The 21,980-nt window shown below is 42.1% G+C and overlaps 1 protein-coding gene across 2 annotated transcripts in view; it reads right to left on the bottom strand.

The window, feature by feature from the left end:
* Window positions 1-5,953, bottom strand: part of ACVR1 (activin A receptor type 1) — a 122,682-nt gene extending 116,729 nt beyond the window's left edge. For both annotated transcript variants that reach the window (XM_081142439.1, XM_081142441.1), the window contains exon 1: window positions 5,595-5,953. The gene's annotated coding sequence lies outside the window, so the exon portion shown is untranslated. The remainder of the gene's footprint in view (window positions 1-5,594) is intronic.
* Between the last annotated feature and the right edge of the window lie 16,027 nt (window positions 5,954-21,980).

Raw genomic sequence — 21,980 nt, 5'->3', positions numbered from 1 at the left:
TATTTAAAAAAAGCTCCTTCTACCTAGAATATCTTTTGTCCCTGTTTCCCAAGCTCATCCCTAAGGCCCACTGTGTCTGGTGTGCTCTTCTCTGAGGCTCATTCTCCAGGGGACTGGGTTCCTTTGCTCCCTAACGTGCAACCATCCATTCATTCTCTCCACAACTGAAAAACAATTTATTGACTGTGTGGTCTAGGCCAGGCATTGTGCTAGGTGCAAAAGATATACAAAAGATGAGTAAGACGCAGTCCTTGCCCTCAAGGAGCCCAGGGAGAGAATTTAAAAGGTTTTAAATTGGTGAAGGCGCATGAATTGTGTGGAACAAATAAATGGAGGAATAAATAACTTGAAGTCCTTGCCCTCAAAGAGATCAATCAAGTCCCAGAATAAGTAGTGAAGATGATAAAACTGCTGGAGAAATGTCAAAAGGCAAAATCCAGGAAGCATTCTTGCTTGCAATGAGATTATTCTGAGCCCTGAAGAATTTGGCTCTCCCCAAAAGTGGGGGGAAGGGGAATGCAGAGGAACTGAAAGGCCGCGGCTTGGCCTTGTGATGAGAGAGCTGAACTCTTGGGGACACGCCAGGGCCTGCGCTAAATGAGACCCCTGACCCGTCCTCCAAAATAACAACCTTCACACAATTTGGAAAGATGAAAATTTAAAGTCACTTTCCCAGTCACAGAAATAAAGGCCAAATACCGAGAGCAAACAATGAAGCAACCGTAATGGGCAAAGTGGAATGTTGGTCAGAGACTAAAACCCCAAAATCAAACAACTGAGTGGTGGTGGCTCTGGAAAACAAAGCTCTCATGGATCCCAGAAGAGTCTCCAGACATATAAACAAGCTCAGATTTCCAGAAATGCATAGAAGAACACAGGAATATTATTCAACTGTGCAGTCCGTTTGAATACTGGGGGCAGGGGAGTATTTGTTTTAACTTGGGAAAGGAAGCCACTGGGTCTCGTATTACTTTTGAGAGCTTAAGTTCAAGCAAAACTACATCCCATCCGAACCAAAGGCCATGGTGTGCCAACCACACCGACTTGATGAAGCTCTTTCAAATGGACTCTTTAATTTGAAAACCCTTTCCAGCAGCCAGATCCTGGTCTGGAACTTCTGAATCTTAAACGAGCATGGCAAGCGAGAGCCATCGACGGCCAACTGCTAAAACGAAGAGGTAAACCCTCCTCTTGGTTCTTCCGAGAGCTGGAACTGGCCACAGAAAGAAACACAAAGTTTTCACTCCAAGAGATCAAAGAAGGCATTTTGTACCAGGAAACCCAATTCAAATCCTCATTTCCAGGAATAAAGCCACAGAGCCCAATACTTGCTTTGGGAAAATAAAACAGGAGACTATGTGAACGAACTCCAATTAAAACCGCCGATGGCTTTATTTCCCAGCCTCACCAGTTTAATGCTGTTCCGTTTACCCAGGCATTGCTTTAACTTAAATACGGGCTCCCAGGTCTGAATCGTCACACTTACCACTGGGTGAGAGCACAAGCGTTTTAACACTTCATGACAGCGTTCTTTGTCCCATCCGGAGCACTCGATGTATAAGACAAGGTGATGCTGAGGAGTGCCAGCTCTCCCGTGGCTAGTCAGGAGAAGCCACACTGCAGCCCACGCTATTATTTTAGTCACAATACAGGAATCCCCCGCTTTTCAAAGTTCATGCTACGCCACTCGGCTTTTCCGAAAGACCTGCATTAGTACCTGTTTTTACTAACAGGAAGAAATCTGAAGAGGATTTTCACTTTTATGAGAAAAGGCCCAAAAGGAAACTAGCATTTGCATCTCCTGGAGCCCTTATAAAGGCAGCAGCAACCAAGCACTGAAGAGTGGAAGCACCAAGCTCCTTTCCCAGGAACCACACTCGGCATCTCGGCATCAAGCTGCCAGAGCTTTGAACTGTGTCTGTGAGCATCTGTGCTTTATCTCCATTTATTCTGTGCATTCCTGCTTTTAGTATATGTTAATGTTATTTTGGGCTTTATGTGTTATTTGGTATGATTTAGTAGGTTATTTTGGGGGTCTGGGAATGCTCAAAAATTTTTCCATATAAATGAATGGTAATTGCTTTTTAGCTTTATGCCATTTTGGCTTACGAAAGCCTTCACAGGAACACTCTAATTTGGAGAGCGGGGGAAACCTGTATTGGAAACGAGAGTGGAAGCAGGAGAAAACAGAGGAGGGGATATGCCTCTGTCTTACTTGGGTATAACAACAATCATCTTTGCTTTAAATTACCACCTAGGGTCTTGTCAACCAGTCATTTGTTCTTATTTGCCTACTTCACACAGGCACCAAGCTAAGTCAGAATAGTGCGGTGAAATAGTCCCCAAGTAATCATTATGCTAATGGTTATAAGTTTAATTATCTCTTTACAAATATTATGTATTGTGCATGTAGGTGATAAAGTCTAAAAACAAATTAGCACCCATGAACCCATTACTGAACCCCAAAACCAGAATATCACCAATACTATATCATCTACCTACCTCCTCCACCTTATCCCCATGTTCCAGCAACACACACACATCAAGTAATTATTATCCTTAATTTAGGGGTTCGACAGAAGTAGAATGCATCTTTATAACTACCTCCAATTCCTTACATATTTTCATTTCCAAATATGGCAGTGACATAGTTTCCTCTTAAAGATGTCTTTAAAAACATGATTGTTGCTTTAAAAGGAAAACTTGGAAGAGACTAAGTGAGACTTAGCATAGCTATGGTAAACTCAGGAAGCCAGTGCATGAATGAATGAAATTTGGAAACGCTGGAGAAAGTGGAGAGAGCATGGGCTCTGGAATCCCACAAACTCCCAATTCAAATCCCCGCTCCACCATTGACTAGCTTGACAACTGTGGGCAACTCAATTCTGCCAAGCCTCAATTTGTTACTGTAAAGGAGTGAAATAATAAAACATATGGTTATTATAAAATGTAATTTAAAAAGTACCATGTAGAGAGCAAAGCACTGTGCCTGATACATATCCAGTCCTTCCTCCCCAAATCATCATATGTATCATAAAGTTCACTCAAAACATATCAAAGGGTTTTGCCACTATCAATAGTTTACTTCTCCCTAAAATCTAACAAGTTGTGCATTGATGTCTTCACGTAAAAATCAATCAAGATGCAGGGATCCAACAGCAGAACAGGCACAGAGGACAGTTCCCAGGTTCCAGCTCCTCTTTGCCTAAAGTACCCCATATAAGCGCATTGATTCTGTCTTCACCTCATGACCTTGAATAGCAGAATCGTTTTCCAAATCCATTTCTGCCCTGTTTCTCCTCCCTGAAGACTTCACCACTCAATCCAACCTTACCTAGAAGCCCAGCCTGATCATCACAGGACTAGTTCAGTGCAGTCTAGGCTGAGACAGAGACCTAGTCTCTCTTTACTGATTCAACAACCGCTGTTATCTGTTCCATTGGCAGGTGCAAAAATTTTGGAAAATCACCACTTGGAAAAAAGAATCACAACACTATTAATGGAATGAAGTTCCTCGCTTCTGCGATTAACTACGGGCATACCTTGTTTATTGTGTTTCCCTTTATTGCATTTCTCAGGTGTTGCATTTTTTTTACAAAGTGAAGCCAAGACTCCCCACCTCCACTTTATTGCGATACTGGCTTTGTGACGGTCTAGAAAAGCACTCACTTCTGTACAGTTACACTCCTGAATGTGGCACACTCCTCCATCTCTACTCCACATCCCACTATTCTTTTAAATTACTTAGAGATAACATGAAACTTACTGGATCCAAATGATCACTCTCTTCCAAGGTACAAGAGCTGTAAAACTATTACCCACATCAAGTTTTATTGAAAACCACTCTCGCCATTTCAAGTAAAACTCACCTGTACTACTGGAAAAGGAGAGCATGCGCCTAATCTGTTCCCATCCCAGCCCTCGATTTTTCCCGTCTCTAGAATTTATTGCAACATCATTCACCACCTTGGAGTATTTTTGAAGGAGGAGTAACAGCACAAATGCTGTTATCCAACGCACAGCTCCATCAATGTAAGGCCTATACATTTCAGCTTCAAAGGATTGCTGCTTTTTAATTCCAGGATAGAAAACAAATACAACGGAATCACAAAAAAAGAAAGTGATTTGGTGTTAGAAGCCTGGTGATCCAAGTCCTGTCCAGACCTAAGATAACTTCCTGACCCCTGTGTCCCCATCAGTGAAATGGGTGAGGTCCATATTTCACACTTAAGCATACTGTAAAACTGGATGGCAAGCCCAGTGTCTGAGGTCAGCACAAGTCTAGTGTCTGCTGGCTGCCCAACCCTGGGCCCCTGGCCAGCCACCCACCTCCAGAGACAAGTGCCAGGACATACTATAGTGTTTCCATTTAAGGCCCGCCACTTGGATCAGCCCAACTCTGATATTTCTTAACACCACCTTTTCAGGAAGAATTTTTTTTGGGGGGTGGGGGGAAGTGTCTTTTTTTTTGCCACCACTTTCCCTTGGGCTGTCAGAGCAGTCTGCATCTCTCGGACATGGATCCTTAAACCACTGGGTTATGTCTCAATTTGAGGCCTCTTTTCAAAAATATACAAAATATGTACAAGATCAGTCCTTTTTTTTCATCATGTAACTCTCTCACACACCTCAAAAAAACGGGGGAAAAAAGCCCAATAAAATTAATAAATCCATTGTATTACTTTGCTACCTTTCTCCAAAAGCCAAATTAAACACAACTTTTTAACCAAGGCTTTTCTTCTACTAAGTGGAATGTTTTCTTCCCTAAGTAGCTTCCTCAACAGCTTCTCTCCCATGCAAGGGGCGTTCAAACCTCCAGGGAAAAGGGTGGGGGTGGGAGACTTATCTGGCACAAACTGGACGGAGCTGAGCCAGTCTAGAAGCAGACGGAAGTTAGTGAATCCGGCGGCCCCAGAGGCCCACCTCTCCCCTGCGCGCCCAGGGTTCTAGCCTCACTGTTTTGGTTAGTGTTGAAGGAAGGGTTTTAAACTTGGCAAAGTACCGTGCAACATCTGTAACCACATTTGCCTTCTGGGGATCGGAAGATGAATCCCACATTCCTGGCTTTGAAGCTTTTTGAAACTGCAGCTAGGAAGAACGGAGGGAGGGAGGGAGTTGAGCAGAGTTTATTGGCTGTCTCTCCAGCAGAAAATTCTTCTTGGAAGAGACGGATATTTTGAGGGTAGGGGTGCTTCGCCCATCCCTTGACTCCCTACCAAGATCAACTAGGAAGGTGAGCCCCACGGCAGGGGCGGCCAGATCAATTTACAAGTCACAGGCGCACACCCCGAAGGAGTCCACCGCATAGACACAGACACCCAGACACACACACACTGCACACCAGAGACCCGCTCCGTGCCTCTGCCCTCTCCCACACCCCAGCAGCAGTTCAGGCCCAAAGCAAGACAGTTTTGCTCCGCGGCTGCTTCCCCCCACCGAGAGCGGATCGAGCTTCAGCGAGGAAAGAATGAAAGCGAGGGGGAGGCACCGCGACGCCCACCCTGCCACCCCCAATCCCTGCCTCTCCGCGCGCTAGGCTCCCTCCTCCCTCGGTCCCCGGGCTCCGGCAGGCGCGGCCGGCGACCTGCCCTCACCTCTGGTCCCGCCGCTGCTCGGGGCTGAGCCGGGGAGGCGGAGTGCGAGCCAGCCGGGCGCTGCAGGTCGGCGCGGCGCGGGGCGCGCTGCCCCGGCGGGCGCGGGGCGGGGCGGGGCGGTGCAGCCGGCGAGGGAGCCCGGAACTCCGCGGGGCCAAGGGCCGGCGGCCGTTCCCGCAGCGGAGCGGTGCGTGGGGCCAGGGGCTTTCCAGCCCGCGGACCGGCGCGGCTGGCCGAGGAGCAGCCTGGCAGCGGCAGCGGCAGCAGCGGCAGCCACCGCGGGGAAAAGAGCCGAGGGAGGGAGGGGAGGCGGGGTGAGGAGGAGGAGGAGAAGGAAGGGGAGGAGGGCGGGCGGAATAAACTTCCCGAGGCGCAGCGGCACGGGCTGGGAGGACGGCCGCGGGCGGGGCGGGGCGGGCCGGCGGGGTGGGGGCTCGCCCTGGGGTCGGTGGGGGGGACGATCGCCGGGAGCGGAAAAGTTCCCCCAGCGCGGAGGGGAAGGCTGCGGCGGCTGCAGCGGCCGCAAAGAGCTGGAGCCGGAGCGGGAGGAGCGGGAGGAGCGGGAGGAGGAGAAGGAAGTGGCTGCGGCGCGCTCGGCCAATGAGTGTCTGGAGCTGTGATTAACCAGGCAGCAACACATCATTTCCTCCCGGCGCGGATCCAGGGAGCCGGGAGGGAGAGGGAAGGCGGCGGGGCGGGGCCGTGCCCGCGCCCCCTGCAGGCGCCGGGCCAGGGGCAGCCCGCCGAGCCCCGCTGAGCCTGACCCGCCGCCCCCGGCGCCCCCCGCGCTGTCTCGCCGGCTCGGAGGAGGCTGCGAGCGCGCCGCCCCCGGCGCTCCTCGGAGGCGGGGAGGCGGCGGGGCAGGCCCGAGCCGGGCTCCCGCGTCCGGGGTGGGAGGAGGAGAGGCGGCGCGGCGCGGGTGAGTGCCCAGGTTGGCGCGGGCGGGGCCGTCTGGACCGCTCCCGGGCCGGGCGGGCTGGCGGGCGGGCTGCCTCCGGGGCCCCGGGACTGCGGGCGCGCGCGGCTGGAGTTCTGCTGGTCAGACTTAGGCTGGGCTCTCGGCGAGAAGCCCCAGCGCTGTCATCCAGGCCATTTCTGATCTGCCTTCAAGTCCCCTTCCCCTTTGCGCTTTTCCTCGGAGCTTGCCATTTTCGCAGTCCACCTCCTTAGTAATACAAATATGCGAGGGGGGGGCGGTTATCTGCAGTAATCTAGCCCTGTCCTAGGCGCCTTGGGAATTTGCAGTGGAAAGGAAGGAACATTTCCCGCCGAAGAGAGGCTGACAACCTCGGTCCTTAGATACACAAAAACACTCCAGTGTGCTAATATTATCCAGAGCATCAGAAAGGCATGCAAGGATCAGATTTTGCATGGTGCCTGCGAGTGTAAGGAAAGCACCAAGCCATTTTCTCTGTCCTCTAGAAGCTTGTAATGTACAGCCCTATCACAAAGCAAAGTAAGAGCATGAAAGCCATAAATGGGAATACCATAGAGTATTTTTATCTCTACAGGTTCACTTATGCAGCAGGCATTTACTGGGTGGCTGCAGTACTGCAAAAGGTTGCAAAGGAAATGGAAGATCTAGGCCCTGCAGGTCAGGAGTTTACCATCTAATAAGGAACACAAGGCATATATACATGAAACAGCTAGAAAATAATCCCCAGGTTTTATAGAAGCAAGAAGATGGAGAGTGCTGGGCACATTTTTTTTTCATAAGGTGAAGGGCTTTGTTCCTATGTGATTGGTGGGGAAGAGGAGAGGAAATTCCAGGTCAGACCAAGCAAGAGTGCCTAAGATGTCTCCTTGCTCTTTAGAAAAATATAACAGGAACCTCAAGGTTACTTGGCCAGTTACAAACTGTATGACCTTGGGTCCATTTTTAACCTCTCTATAAAGGGACTATGCCTGTCTTATACAGTTCAAATGAGATTACACACGGGTGGAGGCTTTTCCAGCTGCTGTGTAAATGTTCCTCAGTCCTGTACATTACAGTCTTCATTTTACTGGCCTCTTGGTAACCTCCATAGTCTCCTCTAGGCTGTAAGCCCGGTGAGGGCAGGGTCCAGGTTTGGTGTGTTCCCCATGTGTCGTCATGGCTAGCTGAGTGGCACATGTGTGCTCAGTAAAGGTTTGCTTAACAAGTGAATGAATGAACTAGTGAATCTTGTTATGGTTTTAACTGTTCCTTTTATCTGTTCCTTCAGCAGTGGTTCCTTCTTACTGTGTGGCTGCCTCAATGCCAAAAATTCTCTAACTCACCCTTCCTGTATTCCAGGAGTTTATCTGGGCAGATTCTGGGTGGTTCTTGTGGCCTTGTAACATCAATTGATTGAGGGATTGATTGATTGATTATGTGTGTGTGTGTGTGTGTGTGTGTGTGTAGAACAGCAGGATACAGCCCTCCACACAAGCCTCTTCCACACAAGGATACCGTCCTTTGGCTTGGACACCTTAATCCAGGGTTTCTCATTATCTTTGGCTGAATAATTGTTGTGGAGTGCTGTCTGGTGCATTGTAACATATTTTGCAGCATCCTTGACCTCTGTGCATTAGATGCAAATAGGACGCCTTCCTTCCATAGTTGTGACAACCAAAAATATCTCTAGACATTGCCAAATGTCCCCAAGGGGGCAAAATAGTCCCCTGCTGGGAACCCCTGCCTTACCCCAATGTCTAATCCAATGATTTAACTCCGGTGGAAAATACGCCACTAAAGTAACTTGGAAGAAATACATCTTCTGTTATTCTAAGATTCTCAGATCTCCTCCGTCATATGTTTCAGGGAGCAGGACTCTTGTTAATTAATTGCCTGGTGCATTGTGAATTGGCATCTCTTCTGTTTTCTGCATGGCCTCCTCCTTTACGCCCAAATCAACATGTTCATTTCTAAAAGTCAACAGCTTTCAAAGACTATTAGGAAACAGGGTCTTGAGCAACCTAAAAGTCCTGTACAATATTTTCCTATAAAATTTAGGAACTTTATGTTATAAAATTTTGCAGAAAGCTTCCTTGTTATGAGTAAGCCCTTAGACTTACAGACAATAACCACAGCTTCTGTGCACTCAGATGTGATACAGAATATAAATTGTAATTTTTTTAATGATTTCATTTAAAATATTTAAGTATGCAACTATGTCGAGTGATTTTCATCTTGAAGCTATTTTCTTTTTGGTTCTAGAGAGTTTTCCTTTTATAATGGTATAAGAGAACGTGGTTTATTAAAAACTATACCGCAAAAATCAGCTTTGTTATACATATCACCTTCCATCAGCAATTTGGTGGGGAGTTTGAGAGCTGCTGTTTTTTATGAGAATCCTGATTGATTAATGTTCTGCTGTTCATTTCTAAAGGTTTCTTGAAGAAAAATAAAGATTAATGATTGAAGGAATGAACAAATTCTGAGTAAGTCTGTTCCTTAGTATGGGCACATAGAACTAAAAGAACCTCCTCCTAGCAGACATTAGTGCCATGTTTATGATGTGAGCAGACATTTTTGTTCAGCAAAACAATATCGTCTGTCTCATTAATTAAAATTATCTGAAGCATTGGTTTTATAGTTTTGTTCATATTCAGTTTTTGTATAGTTGCGTAATGGTTACAAACATATGGAGATTAGTTTACATCTAGTTTAGTGATTGTTCACATTTAAGTTGAGCACTGAAGACCAGGTAGGCATTCAAACTACTTAGAAAATGGGCAGAGTTTAAGGGTTGGATGTGGTTTATGGTAAACTGATTCTCATATTTCTCTTTTGTTAGACTAGAACTAAGACCCATACCCTTAGGGGATCTCCAAGTTCTCTAGGAAATCCATGAAATTTGTGCTTTTGCTTCAGTTACAATACTTTTTAAAAATTAGCAGCATATTAAAGAAATGAATGACACATTCTGGATCACATGAATATCTATCATGCAGCCATGACCCCAGTACCCTTTTTTGCTGTGTACCTATAAGAACATGTAACTTATTTAAGTGATATTATAATAAAAATAATTGAAAGCATCACTGAAGGTCATGGAAATTTTTTTCCTTTTAAAGATGGCTATACATTACTCAAGCATGAGGAATACTGATCCAGCTGCATCATAACTTATCTTGGAGAATGATGAATTAAAAGGCCTTCACATCTGGAATTTAGTCCTAATCCTGAGGCCCATAGAAAAAAACAATACTATGTTCCAAAGATCAAAGTGACGATCAGAATTGTAGGGGATGGAAGAGAAAATCATAACCGGAACGGGTCACTGAAAGTCCTATCAGGCCTGGCACTCTCTTCCCCCGAAGGTAAACATTTAACCAGTCAGGACAGACACTTATTTATCTTCCAGTTAAACTTTCCCAGGTGTACGAATGAGTCATTAATTGTTTATTTTATACAAGACTTTATTGGCCATCTACCATATTCAAGGAACTGTGGGAGCTACACTACACAGGAAGTCCTCAAACTGCCTGCAGTTCCTAACCACTTGGAAAAGTTAATCCAGCCATTCCTGCACACAAGGTTACATGCAAACCGGTGTGTGGCTATGGGCCAACCATGTATTAAAAGAGGCATTACAAACCATTGCAGAAAGGAAAGATTATTCATTAAAACGATGTTGAAGCACTTGGAAAAAAATCCTCTCACACCTTTCCTGAAAATATTTCCAGGAGGAATAAAGAGTTAATTTTTTTAACTTAAAAATTAACTCACAGCAAATATAGGTAGATACTTATCTTTGGATGGGAAAAGGACTTTCTAAATAAAAGCTATAGAAAAAATAAAAAAGATTGGTTGGCTTGATTATGTAAATTTTCTTTCTAAAATTATTTTAAGGAACAATCAAAAGAAGGGAGCCAGGTTGGGTGGCTCGGTTGGAGCATCATCCTATACAACGAAAGGTTGCAGGTTCCATCCCCGGTCTGGGCACCTATGGGAGGCAACCAATCGGTGCTTCTCTCTCTCTCTCTAAAATCAATAAAAACATATTTAAAAATAAATAAATAAAAGAAGGTGGGAAGCCAAGTAGTGAAGCTACTTACAACATATACTCAAAAGGTTAAAATCTTCAGTATTTAAAAAACAAAAAAACTTACAAATCAGCAAAATGCACACTTTAATAGGAAGTTGGGCAGATGTTGTGAATAGACAAAGACAAAATTATTACATATAAACATTAGGGGAAAGTTTACAAATTGAAGAAAAGGTATTGCAAACAGAACTGAGATAAAATATTTCACAGATTTTGTCAGCAATTGAACATTATTGGCAAGACTGATTTTATAAAGTACACTCAATTGCTGTAGAGAATGTAAACTGGAAAACAGTTTCTTAAAGAAAAGTAGGTGATGTGTATCCAATGCCTTAAAATACCTATACCCTTTGACACTTGAATCCCATTTTAGGAATTTATGCTGTGAAAATAGTGATCAGTTGCACAAAGATTTGTATAAAAGGATAACAATTTTGGAAATGCCAACAATAAAGCATAAGTTGAAAAAATAAAATTTAAAGGTGATATTCCACTTCCATAACCCACATAAACACATGAATCTCTCTGCTTGCATATACATACACAAAGATGAAAGAGTAAAAATATTCCAGGGTGAGCGGTAATTATCTTTGGATCATGGATATGGTTGACTTTTCTTTACACATGTCTGTGTGTGCCAACTTTTCTATAACATTACTTTTATAAGCAGAAATATTAACATTATAAAAATAGAAGTTCACATATTTTAAAAGGGTCTGACAATCGTGGAACAAAACCTGACTAGTGACAAATATATATGGATTTATATTTGTGAAGTGGGAGGTAAGATGTAAGGAATGGAATTTGAATTTGACATGTTTGTGCTCTGCCGGTAGGTCCATTTCTTTCAGAAGAAAATTTCCTAGAGGACTCATCCTTCTCTCATCCTTTGCCTGCATCCCTGCAACCTCTGTGAGCATTTCCTTGTAACCTTGCGGGCTAGATGGCCATCAGGCCTGTTCATGGTCTTGCTCACATTCTGAAGCTGCCTGAGTTTCTAATTAACTATGGTTAATTTAGCTACATTGTGGATACGTGGATTTTTAAAAGCTAGCCCCATGGATGAATGCCCTCGGGATGATCAAATTAATTTCTTCTTCAAATTAAACATACATACTTCAACTATAATCATGGTAGAATCCAGCATCACAGTGACTTTTCATTTTTAGGGAACATTCTTTTGCCGGGTTGGTTCCTCTGAGCATTGGCATCGTAAAAACATTTTCATGGAGAAGAAATCAAATTAATTCTCCAAGTCCTTGTGTAGCCCCACTCTACCAATATCTAAAATCCAAGGGCTGCCTTGTTATTAACCTACTTTTGTTTAATGAAACTCCAGAGAGCAGCTGCTAAGGTTAATTACATATAGTGCAGAACTAGCTGTGTGACCTTAGGCAGGTGACTTCAGGTGATGGAGCCTAGCTTCTCCACGGGAGAAAGTGAGGAGTAAGTTGCCTTTCAGAGGTCCTTCAATTTTGAAATTCCGTGAGTTGAGTTGGGATTCCTAAGAAACTTGTTATTTGAAGTTGCTGATACGGCATTGGATGAAGAGCTTAAGATTTCTAGGAACTGATCGGAGGCCAGCGTGAATGGAGTGAAAGGGACATCTGGAGAAATGGCCATAGAAGAGGACTTGAGGTGGCCCAGCCCAATCGTGCAGGTCTCACGAGGACTGGGCAGGGGTAGTGATTAAAAGGGCTTAAGCAAGAGAATGAGTGACAAGTTTGCTTAACATCATTTATCATGGCACCCAAAGGTCCACATTCCTTTGTTAATAAGATTTTCCCCCTAATAATTATTTTATTGTTTAAGAAAAGATACAAAATACACAAGTACTAGCAGATATATTGTATAGTAAAAAGTAAGTTCCAGAATCACCCAGTTCCCTCTCCTTAATGCCAGCTTCTGTGTATGTGTCCTTATAGAAATGTAGACATATGAAAGGATGTAGTCTCTGTTGCTTTAGCAAAGATTAGTAATATGCTGTACACTCTTCTGTCCTTTGCTTTCTTTTTTTTAATCAACATAACAGGATGTCTGAAGGATTACTGGTCCCTATTGATCAATAGTCTTTGCTATTACAACAAAGTTATTACACCCAAGTTTTTACTACTGCTATTGTGTCCCTACTCAGGGAAGCATAGACTCACAAAATTTGAAACTTGAAAAGCACCAAAATCTCATGTAGTCCCAGCCCTGCCTTTTACATGTGAAAAAGTTTGTCCCTGAAAAAGTCTCCTGAAGGTCTCACAACTGGTTATGAGGCTGGATCTGGAACTGGGTTCTCCTCATTACCCTTCAGTCCTATTATACTTTCTGATTATAAAGTTATACATGTAATTAAAACTACTTTTTAAGCAGTATGCATGGTATGATCCGATCTGTATTCTTTAAACCAGTATGTATGATGCACGGAAATGAGTTTGGAAGGCTGACAGTGGCAATCTCGGCACTGCTGCAATGCAGCGATCGTTATACTCTCGTTTTTTATAGCAGCTTCATTGAGATATAATTCATACCATACAACTCACTCATTTAAAGTGAAAATTCAGTGGGGAAAGAGGAACTTTTTACTGAATATAGTTTTGTAGTTTTTGAATTTGAAATATGTGAATGTATTGCCTAATAAAATTTTTAAATATAACTTTAAAAAATAAAGTGTAAATTCAATGGTGTTTAGTATATTCACAGAGTTGTGCAGCTATCTCTGTAATCAATTGTGAAACATCACCCCCTAAATAAAACACTGTAGACATTAGCAGTCTTTCATCATATTTATGCTTTTTATTCTTATGTTATATTTTTCTAGAAGTTTTGCAGTAATTATTACTTTTATAATAAAAGTAAACGTATAAATTAGAAATAAAATTAAAGTAAACCAATAATGTCTATAAAAATGAGTATACAGAGGTAATAGAGAAAAGTATTTCAAAGAAGGTAAAATCACAATGTTACTATTTCCAGTGTAAGCAGGCATTGATAATGTTCTCTTGGTCTTTTCTATATATATTCATATATTATATATAAATACACATAGTTTTCTCTTACTCTTCTTAGTTATGTTGTGAACATTTTTAGGGCATTACATATTCTCTGAGGGTATGATTTTTTGACTGACTCAAATCTATGGATATACCACAAAGTTTAACAGCAGTTCATTATTTCCGTAGGATAGATTTCTAACAGTAGGAATCTGTATCATATTTTCAATTACCAAGTAAGTTAAACTGTTTCCAGTGGCTTATCCATCTCACCACACCCTTTGCTCTCTTTGACACCATACCTCTTATCCTTGCCAATGTGGAAATTTAAAATTCCGTGTTTTAATTTGCATTTATTTGATTGCTAATGAGGTTCTACCTCATTCATAAATATATCAACTGTTTGTATTTTTCTAATTTTCTTTTCAGCTAATGACCTTTACCTCTTTTCCATTAGAACGTTAGTATTATTTTATTGATAAGAATATAAAGAGCTTTCTTTTTTTCTTTCTGCCGGGGCCTTAAGGTAGAAATTCCAATCTATACACAACTTTTAAAGAAAAACTTGATTTTCACTTATTATTTCCCACATTTTTGCAGTGGAACTGACTCCCTTTCTCTAGGGGACTGTCCACTTCTGTGGTACCAAAGAAATGACCAGTGATGAAGGAGGGGGCGTTCTGTGAAATTCCTTATATTTTCATAAAAACAGTTGTTAGCCAGTTTCATTCTAAAGCTCTCAAAGTAGTACTGTATTTACTATCAATAATATAAAAACTGCCTTTCATTTTCGCAAGTAGCCAGATAAGTTGTGTTCCACCAAATTCATCCATCCCTATGAAGGGTAACGTCAACCCTGGGCCAAATAGTTCAAGGGTATCTGTAACATGCACCAAGTCTCGCTTCACTTCTCTCTTTGACAAACATGAGCTTTTAAGCCAATGAGCAGTCTGAAGTTTAACTATGACTCAGTTCCTCCTAGTGCTCCACCACAGAGTACAAAATGTTACCAAATCCTCCAGTTTCCAACACAGAGATCCAATTTGGAATGAAGGACATAAACGTCTCACTTTTTAACAGCTGAAGATGTTCTACTGACCACATCTAAGAAACTGGAGTTTCAAAATGTGAAATGGGAAAGCATTTGGAATCTCTTTCTAATGGAAAGGACCTTGGAAGGGAAAAGAAACAAGCATCAAGGAAAAAGTGTTGATGGCAGTGATTGTTCCTGGATTTAAAAATGGCACATAACCTATTTGGTGAAAAGAGAGAGAGGAAAAGGCAATTTATTGATCTGAGTGAACACACAGCAAAGGCCTTTACAACAATCTCTCATAGAGCTGATATGAGCTTTCGGGTTGGAAAAGCTTACTCTTGCTGCTAGAGATCAGGGTTCCCTGTTGACAAAAAAAAAAGTAGATTTGTTGTCAAATCAAGTGTTTATCAGAAGTTCTTCTACCGTGAATTGTCTGCTTCCACTTGATTTCCAGTTAGTTATGTATCAGGCACCGGTAACATTTAATAATCAAACACAGCTTTAATTAAATACTATTAATCAAAGAGTGAAAACTTTAAAAATTACTTCATATTTTTAAAGCCATCACTATTCAGCCATTGAAACAGAATGATGGGGTTTTCTGTTTTGAAGAGAGGGAGTAGTCTAAAAAGCAGCTTCAGCCTCTATGTCACTCAATTCTTGCATAGTTCAGCAAGCATCTCTGAAACGTACAGACATTTGACTACCCAATCACAATGCCATTATCACACTTAGCAAAATTAATGGATTCCTAACAAAATGAATGATTTCTTGGTATATGCAATCCCCAGTTCAGATTCTAATTGCCTAGGTTTCCTGAGAAAAGTCTTTTATACCAAATGAGAATCTAGACGACTATGTGTATCATTGGTTGAATGACCTTTTATTAAGTCTACTTTAGTTTTGAGATCAGTTCACCCTCCCTTTCTCCCCAAACTACTTATTTTTATCATTGTTGATGATGCTGATGATGATGATTATGAATGTTGATGCCATTGATTTGTTGATTAAAACAGTTCAGGGGGGTTCCACTGCCATTTTACTTTTTAACTGTTGAAGAAATAGAGGCTTAAAGAATTTCAGTGAATTCCCCAGAAAGAGGTAGTTAATCAGTATGATGGAAAATTCAGGCCTCTTAATCACATTGTAGCACGTCCTTTCCGTGTATCACGTTGCCATGCCATACTTTTACAGTATTTATGATTTTAGCGATCTGGTGGTTCAGAAAATGCTAATACCCTACTTCTTCCATGTTTGTTTACATTTAAAATTCCTAGTATTTTCACAGTCAGGACTTAGAATTTGTAGCTTGCTTCTCAACCCCATGCCTGGCCCATTGAAGTTGCTCTAGAAATGTTACTTTCTGAAAATACACCAAAATTAATTTAAAAACTCAAGTTTTCCAAGAACAAAACAAAGCATAACAATCTCATAGCAGATCAATGAAAAGTTCTAATACTTTCCCTCAGAATTTAAAGCAAAACTAATGAAAATGCACATAACACACACACCAAAAATTAGGATCAAGTATTTAAAAACTTAGAAGACCTCAAACGCAAATTCACTTGCTGTAACCTATTTTAGTTAAGCAGAGCCTATATCTTTCTTTTAGTGATAAACTTAGTACATGAAATAAAATGTGGCCATTGGTAATTTACATGCTCCCAGGAAGCACAAAGGTGGAGAGGACACAAGGAAAGAGGGCGGAAAACACATCCTTTCTCATCCATTCCTTACAGTCTCCAGAGAAGATGGAGAGAATAAACCAAAACTTAAATTTATTTCAATGACTCCAGCTTTGTCATTTATTTATTTATTTATTTGTTTGTTTGTTTGTTTATTTTAAATAGATTTTTTTTAAATATGTTTTTATTAATCTCAAAGAGAGAGGAAGGGAGAGGGAGAGAAAGAAACATCCATGTGAGGGAGAAACATCCATCGGTTGCCTCCCATATGCACCCCAACCGGGATGGGAACCGAGCCTGCGACTGCACTCAACCAACCGATCCACACCGGCCAGGGCAAGCTTCTTCCTTTTTATGAAGTCAACCAACAAAGCATTTTTAAAAACCAGTTTTGGCTAATAGGGACTTTTATTTGTATATGCTGCATGCAACCTTCCTGTGTTCTAGAATTCTGATTAGAAATTGCTGCTTTCAAACACCACAACTTCCTCACTTAAAAATGAAAAATTCTTGGCCACATTTTTCCCTCCGTCCTTATAAGGTTGTTAAATCAGGAGTCACCTACCACTCTTGGGACTTTGTTTATTTCAGTCCTTAATATATCTGAAGAGAGTTTAAAATACTATTTTTTACAATGGAATAGATTCTTCATGGTTGCTGCTGAATTTTATTTTATTTTATTTTTAGAAAGAAAGAGAAGCCACTTGTTTTTTGAAAAAAACATGTTTTTAAAATAATTTTATAGATTGCAGACTTTGTAAATGATCATGCTAATTGTTGGGAGGGGGTTCCCAACCTTGTTAATGTCCCCTTAGCATTAGGCTTTTGTTCCCCAGCATTGAATATGTCATTTTCTCCCACAGACTGCATTTCTAGGGTATAATTGCTGTCTCCATGTAAAAGACAACTCATGTGCATAAATTTCCACTCGCTAAAACAAGCCTCTGCCGCCCCTAATTTTAATGCAGATGTGATCCAGGGGGTAGAGTTACACTTACTTCCCCGAGCAAAATGAACAGAGTACACATTAAATATTGTCTTTGGAACCAGGTGCACAGAAACAACCAATTACCTAGACAGCTCATCAAGTCCTGATATGTTTACCACATTGTTTTTTGTTTTCTCTTTAAACATTTGGCGAATTATTCTGAGCCTTTCATTTCTCTATAATGAACAGAATATGCTTATTAATAAAGGCTCCTTTCGTGTGACTCACCAACAGTTGACTCACAAAAGCCTTTAAAAACCATGTTGGAATGTTTCTGAACTGAACTTGAGTTCCTGAGAAGATGAAGCCTTCTTACTACAAAGAGGGTACTGCTTCTGGTCCTTCCTCTTTGCTAAATAATTAATATCTGGAAATGACTTAAGAGGGGAGAAGGGACATGAATTTGTGAAGAAGGGAAATGGAGGGAGGGTGCTTCTGTCCCTCCTTTAGACATTTTTTTATTGTTCATCCTTAAAGGACACTATCTATATTAATGTATCCGATTTTGACCACTGGTCATTCTGTCATGTTGAATTTTTATGCATCTCATTACTTCTTACAGTTTTTAGTGGAAAAGGCTGATGCATTCAAGAGCTCTTTCAAGACTTGTTTCTGTTATTCCAAGAGGCTTTTGCCACTTCCTGAGGAGGGGCTGTTTTAGATTTTCACAAAGTCATTAACCTACCAAAGAATGTGAAAAATAAATAGAGTGGTGTGGCAGCAAAGGTGCAACTGGTGCAAACCCTTAGGAAGGCTGGAGGCGGGAGGCTTTGTGGTGGGCATGTCTGACAGTGGGAGAAGATGTTATTGGAAACCTCGTGGCAAGGCGTAGTGGTAGATGACTCGAGATCAGCCATCTGCTGATGGAGTGGTTAAGCAGGGCCGACCCGCCTAGAGTATCCCAGCCCTGAAACTGTCCATCCACCCAGCGTCCTTTGGAAGCTAGGGGGCGCTCTAAGCGGAGTAGGTGAAAACGGACCACAGAAAAAAAACCTGTGTGTGTGTGTGTGTGTGTGTGAGAGAGAGAGAGAGAGAGAGAGAGAGAGAGACCAGGGGGCAGAAACTAACTGTAAGTCTTATGTTTTTCTTTTTAATAAAACAATTTGAGACATTTTAGAGAAGGCGAAACTTTCAGATGCAAGAGTAGAAAAAGAGCTTGAAATCATCAAGAATACTGCAAGCTACTCTCCTGCACTACGGTCAAATTGAAAGTTGGGACATGGTCCTTGGAGGGCAATTTGATGTTATATTGCAGAATTACAAGTGCACACACCCTTTGACCTTGCAGTTCCATTGTAAGGATATTTCCTGCACATATCTTCACCCACCTGTGAAATGATGTATGTACAAGGTTTTCATTCTAGCACCATATGTAAAAGTCAAAAGTTGAAAACAACCTAAATGTCACAATAGGATACTGAGTCCCTGAATTATGATACATCCTTACAGTGGAACACTATGAAGCTTCTGAAAAAGGAAGTTCTTAATATATTTATTAATATAAGCTCTTCAATATAGTAGTAACTGGAGTGGGGGGAGCAAAATTCAAGAAATTGGGTCATATGCTAACATCTTAGTTAAAAAGACGAGACATACATCTATAGTGGCTAGTGTAATTGGACAAAAATTCTTGAAGGGGTGAGGAGGGGGGAGAGGGTGATAGAAACAATTGAAAGACAGAGACGGGAATAAGATATTCCACTATTCTGAATAGCAAAATTCCAAAGTTTAAAAGAAAGATTGCTAGGTGTGGAGCAAGGCAGCCCTGCTTCTCTATACTGGTTCTAGCACTTTCTGACTCCATAACCTCAGCTTCCTTTTCTTTAACTGGAGAAGATACAACTACCTGCCTCATGAGGGAGCTGAGGCTATTCGATGCAGGCACACATTGGGCATGAAGTGGAGGTGGTACAGGGCCTGGGGTATGTTCAGTACGTGCTAGTGGTTACCATTGCTCTTCTTACTAATCAGCACCACCTTTCTCACAAATAACTGCGTACTTGGGAAAGAGGGTAGAAAGTGACAGAGGGAGTTATGGAGCGATTACTAAGCCAGAGCATTTTCACCCCAAAGGCATCTGCTGAAGGAGTCCATATCATCAAAGGCATTTACAGATCATCTCTCAGCACCTGGCACTCTTATCTGCAGAATTAACAAATAAGGACCCTCTCCTGAGTTTTACACCACGCACGTCTCTTTCCAAGCTCTGATGAAAAATGGAAAGACACTGATTGGCCTGGCTTGGGGGCAGGTGCCTCTATCTGGGCGAGTCAGCTAAGGCCACTCGAGAAATGTCAGCTCTGGCAGGTATCACATTGTTGGAGCAGGGAGGAGCCGATCCCAAGGGGAGAGGAAGTGAGCTGGGCAAGCAACAACCGTCCCGACTACAGACCTTTCTGCAGTATTTCTGGTTTTCAAAAAGGGGGAGGGAGGGAAGAGAGTGGATATTTTCTGTGCTACCTACATGACTGCAGGCAGCTGGCTGGGTGGCTTTGCCTTGGGCAGACAGTGAAGGGAGATGGTGTTCCTTGTAGAAATGTAGAAAATACGGTTTAAAAGCTCAACTGTGTTGCCGAGCAAATGGACAAAACCTTGAATTTATGGACCTGAAATTTCCAGGAGTCCGCGAGTGAACTCTAAGTGGTCCTGAAAATCCAGAAATTATATCCAGTTGTTCGTTTGTATGTGGGAATGTCCATTTTTCTGGGGGAACCCATCAGATTCTCAAAGAAGGCTGTGATCGCAAAAGGATTATAAACCCTTCGAGATTGACAACAGCGCGCTGTGACCCAGGGATGATGGTTCATCCAGCATCGGAACCAGAGGCCCATCCAAGAAAGCTTTTCAAAAGAGAACCATAGAGACTGGAAGAACCACTGCTCTGCTGTAGTTGTTTCTAAGCCACTGCTCTCACACTCCTGTTTTTGTTCTGCCATATCCACTTTTATTGTTATTGACTATTCTTTAAATCTGTTAGCTTTTTAAACATAAATGCCTAGTTTAGCCTCATCCATGCAAAAATATCTGTGAAATCATTGCGTATATTGTGCCAATTGTACTTTTCCCCTTAATATATTAAGAGAAATTTATTGCTTTTAAAATTTAAAGATGCTTGTATCATTTCCAAAACCATTGATTGCACACACAGAGGTGGGCTTATGGCACTTTGGCAAACTCTGCCTCTGGGATTCTAAAATTCACATCACATATTCCATTTTCTAGGGAACGAACCAGAGGCATGAGGCAATTAACCTAACTTATTAGAGATGCTAAGCAAATGTGGAAAAACTTTAAGTCCGGTACTGGGCAATGCTGTATCTGCTAATGACTGGGCCAGGCTGTCGATCTTACTGCTATGCAGGCAGTTTAAAGAGATTTTTAAATGCTCTCATATTTCTTTGAATGCAGAGGATCAACGAGACTAGAGTAAAAACTTGATCGATTTAATACTCTGGTAATGATCCCAGTAACTGAGGGGGGAGGGGAGCCAGTGAGTTTCTTTCTACTCAAATTCCATCTCATTTTTATTTTCTCTTAATGTTTTTTTTGAATCCCAAGTTCCAAAACCTGTCTCCTATTATGCAGTGCAAACGAGAACAGATGGGGAAAAGTTATGTTGGAAAGGGCTTTGGAGGGCCACAGAGAAGAGAAATATGACTACCCAATGTGTCACACACCAACTTGCAGCTGCCACCAGCCCTTCCACAGGACGTGCTGCGTATGGAACCCGCGTGGTACTCAGGAGGAGCAGGCAGACTGCAGGAAGGGGGCACGTTTACAGAACAGTCGCTTTACTTGTGTTTCCTTGAAAATAAGAATAAAGAGGAGAGCAGCGGCACAGCCAACAAAGAGATCAATCCAAAGGCCAGCCTGGAGAATGCTTAGCTGTACCCCAAGTTTCCTAAATGTTCACCAGTAATCAGCTTTATGCATCAACATTTCTCAAGGGCAGCCTTCAGGTCTTCTCTGTGTCTAGGAATTATCCTTCTAGAAAGGTCTTACATGAGGTGGCCTTCCAACAAATATTTGGTAGTACTCACAGGGAACTTATGCAGTCACTAAATTTTTCAAGGGGAGCCGGTTTCAAATGACAGGTCTGCTAGTTCTTAACTGTGAGACTTTGGGCAAGTCACCTAACTTCTAGGAGCCTGCAGTCTATCATCTATAAAGAGCTAACATGACTTACTTTTGAGGGTTTAGGGGTTCAAGGTCCTGTATATGAATTCCCAGCACAAAAGCATTGCTCAATGCACGGCAACTATTATTACTGTGATTATCAGAAAGCATAGAAAATGTTCACACTTTTCTTTGAATTCAATATAAAGATACTGAGAGAGAGAGAGAGGGGGAGAGAGAGAGAGTGACTAAGAATCTCTGAGTCTATGTTGAAAGTAATTATAAGGTTAACATGGTTTAAATTATTTGATTTAAATGGTGAGTCAGGTCATACAGATGGTATCTGGGAACAAATCTTCATGTTGTAAACAGTTGTGTTATTAAGTCCCACAGGGAATTCCTCTGAAATTGTGCTTGTCTTTGTAGAGTAAGTGTGCAACATCTTTGTAGCATAAAACACTGTTTTCCCTCCCAGGATAGGTCATAATTTATTTAGATCAAAATCCTTATGGGGGGCGGGGGGGGAGCGGTTGTTAAAAACAGTTTCCTCACCCTACCTCAGCCTATA

Source organism: Miniopterus schreibersii, assembly GCF_964146895.1.
Source record: "Miniopterus schreibersii genome assembly, chromosome: 7".
In the NCBI taxonomy this organism is placed as follows: Eukaryota; Metazoa; Chordata; class Mammalia; order Chiroptera; family Miniopteridae; genus Miniopterus; species Miniopterus schreibersii.
Note: the sequence above shows the minus strand (reverse complement) of the source record. Positions and strands in the feature narration are given on the sequence as shown.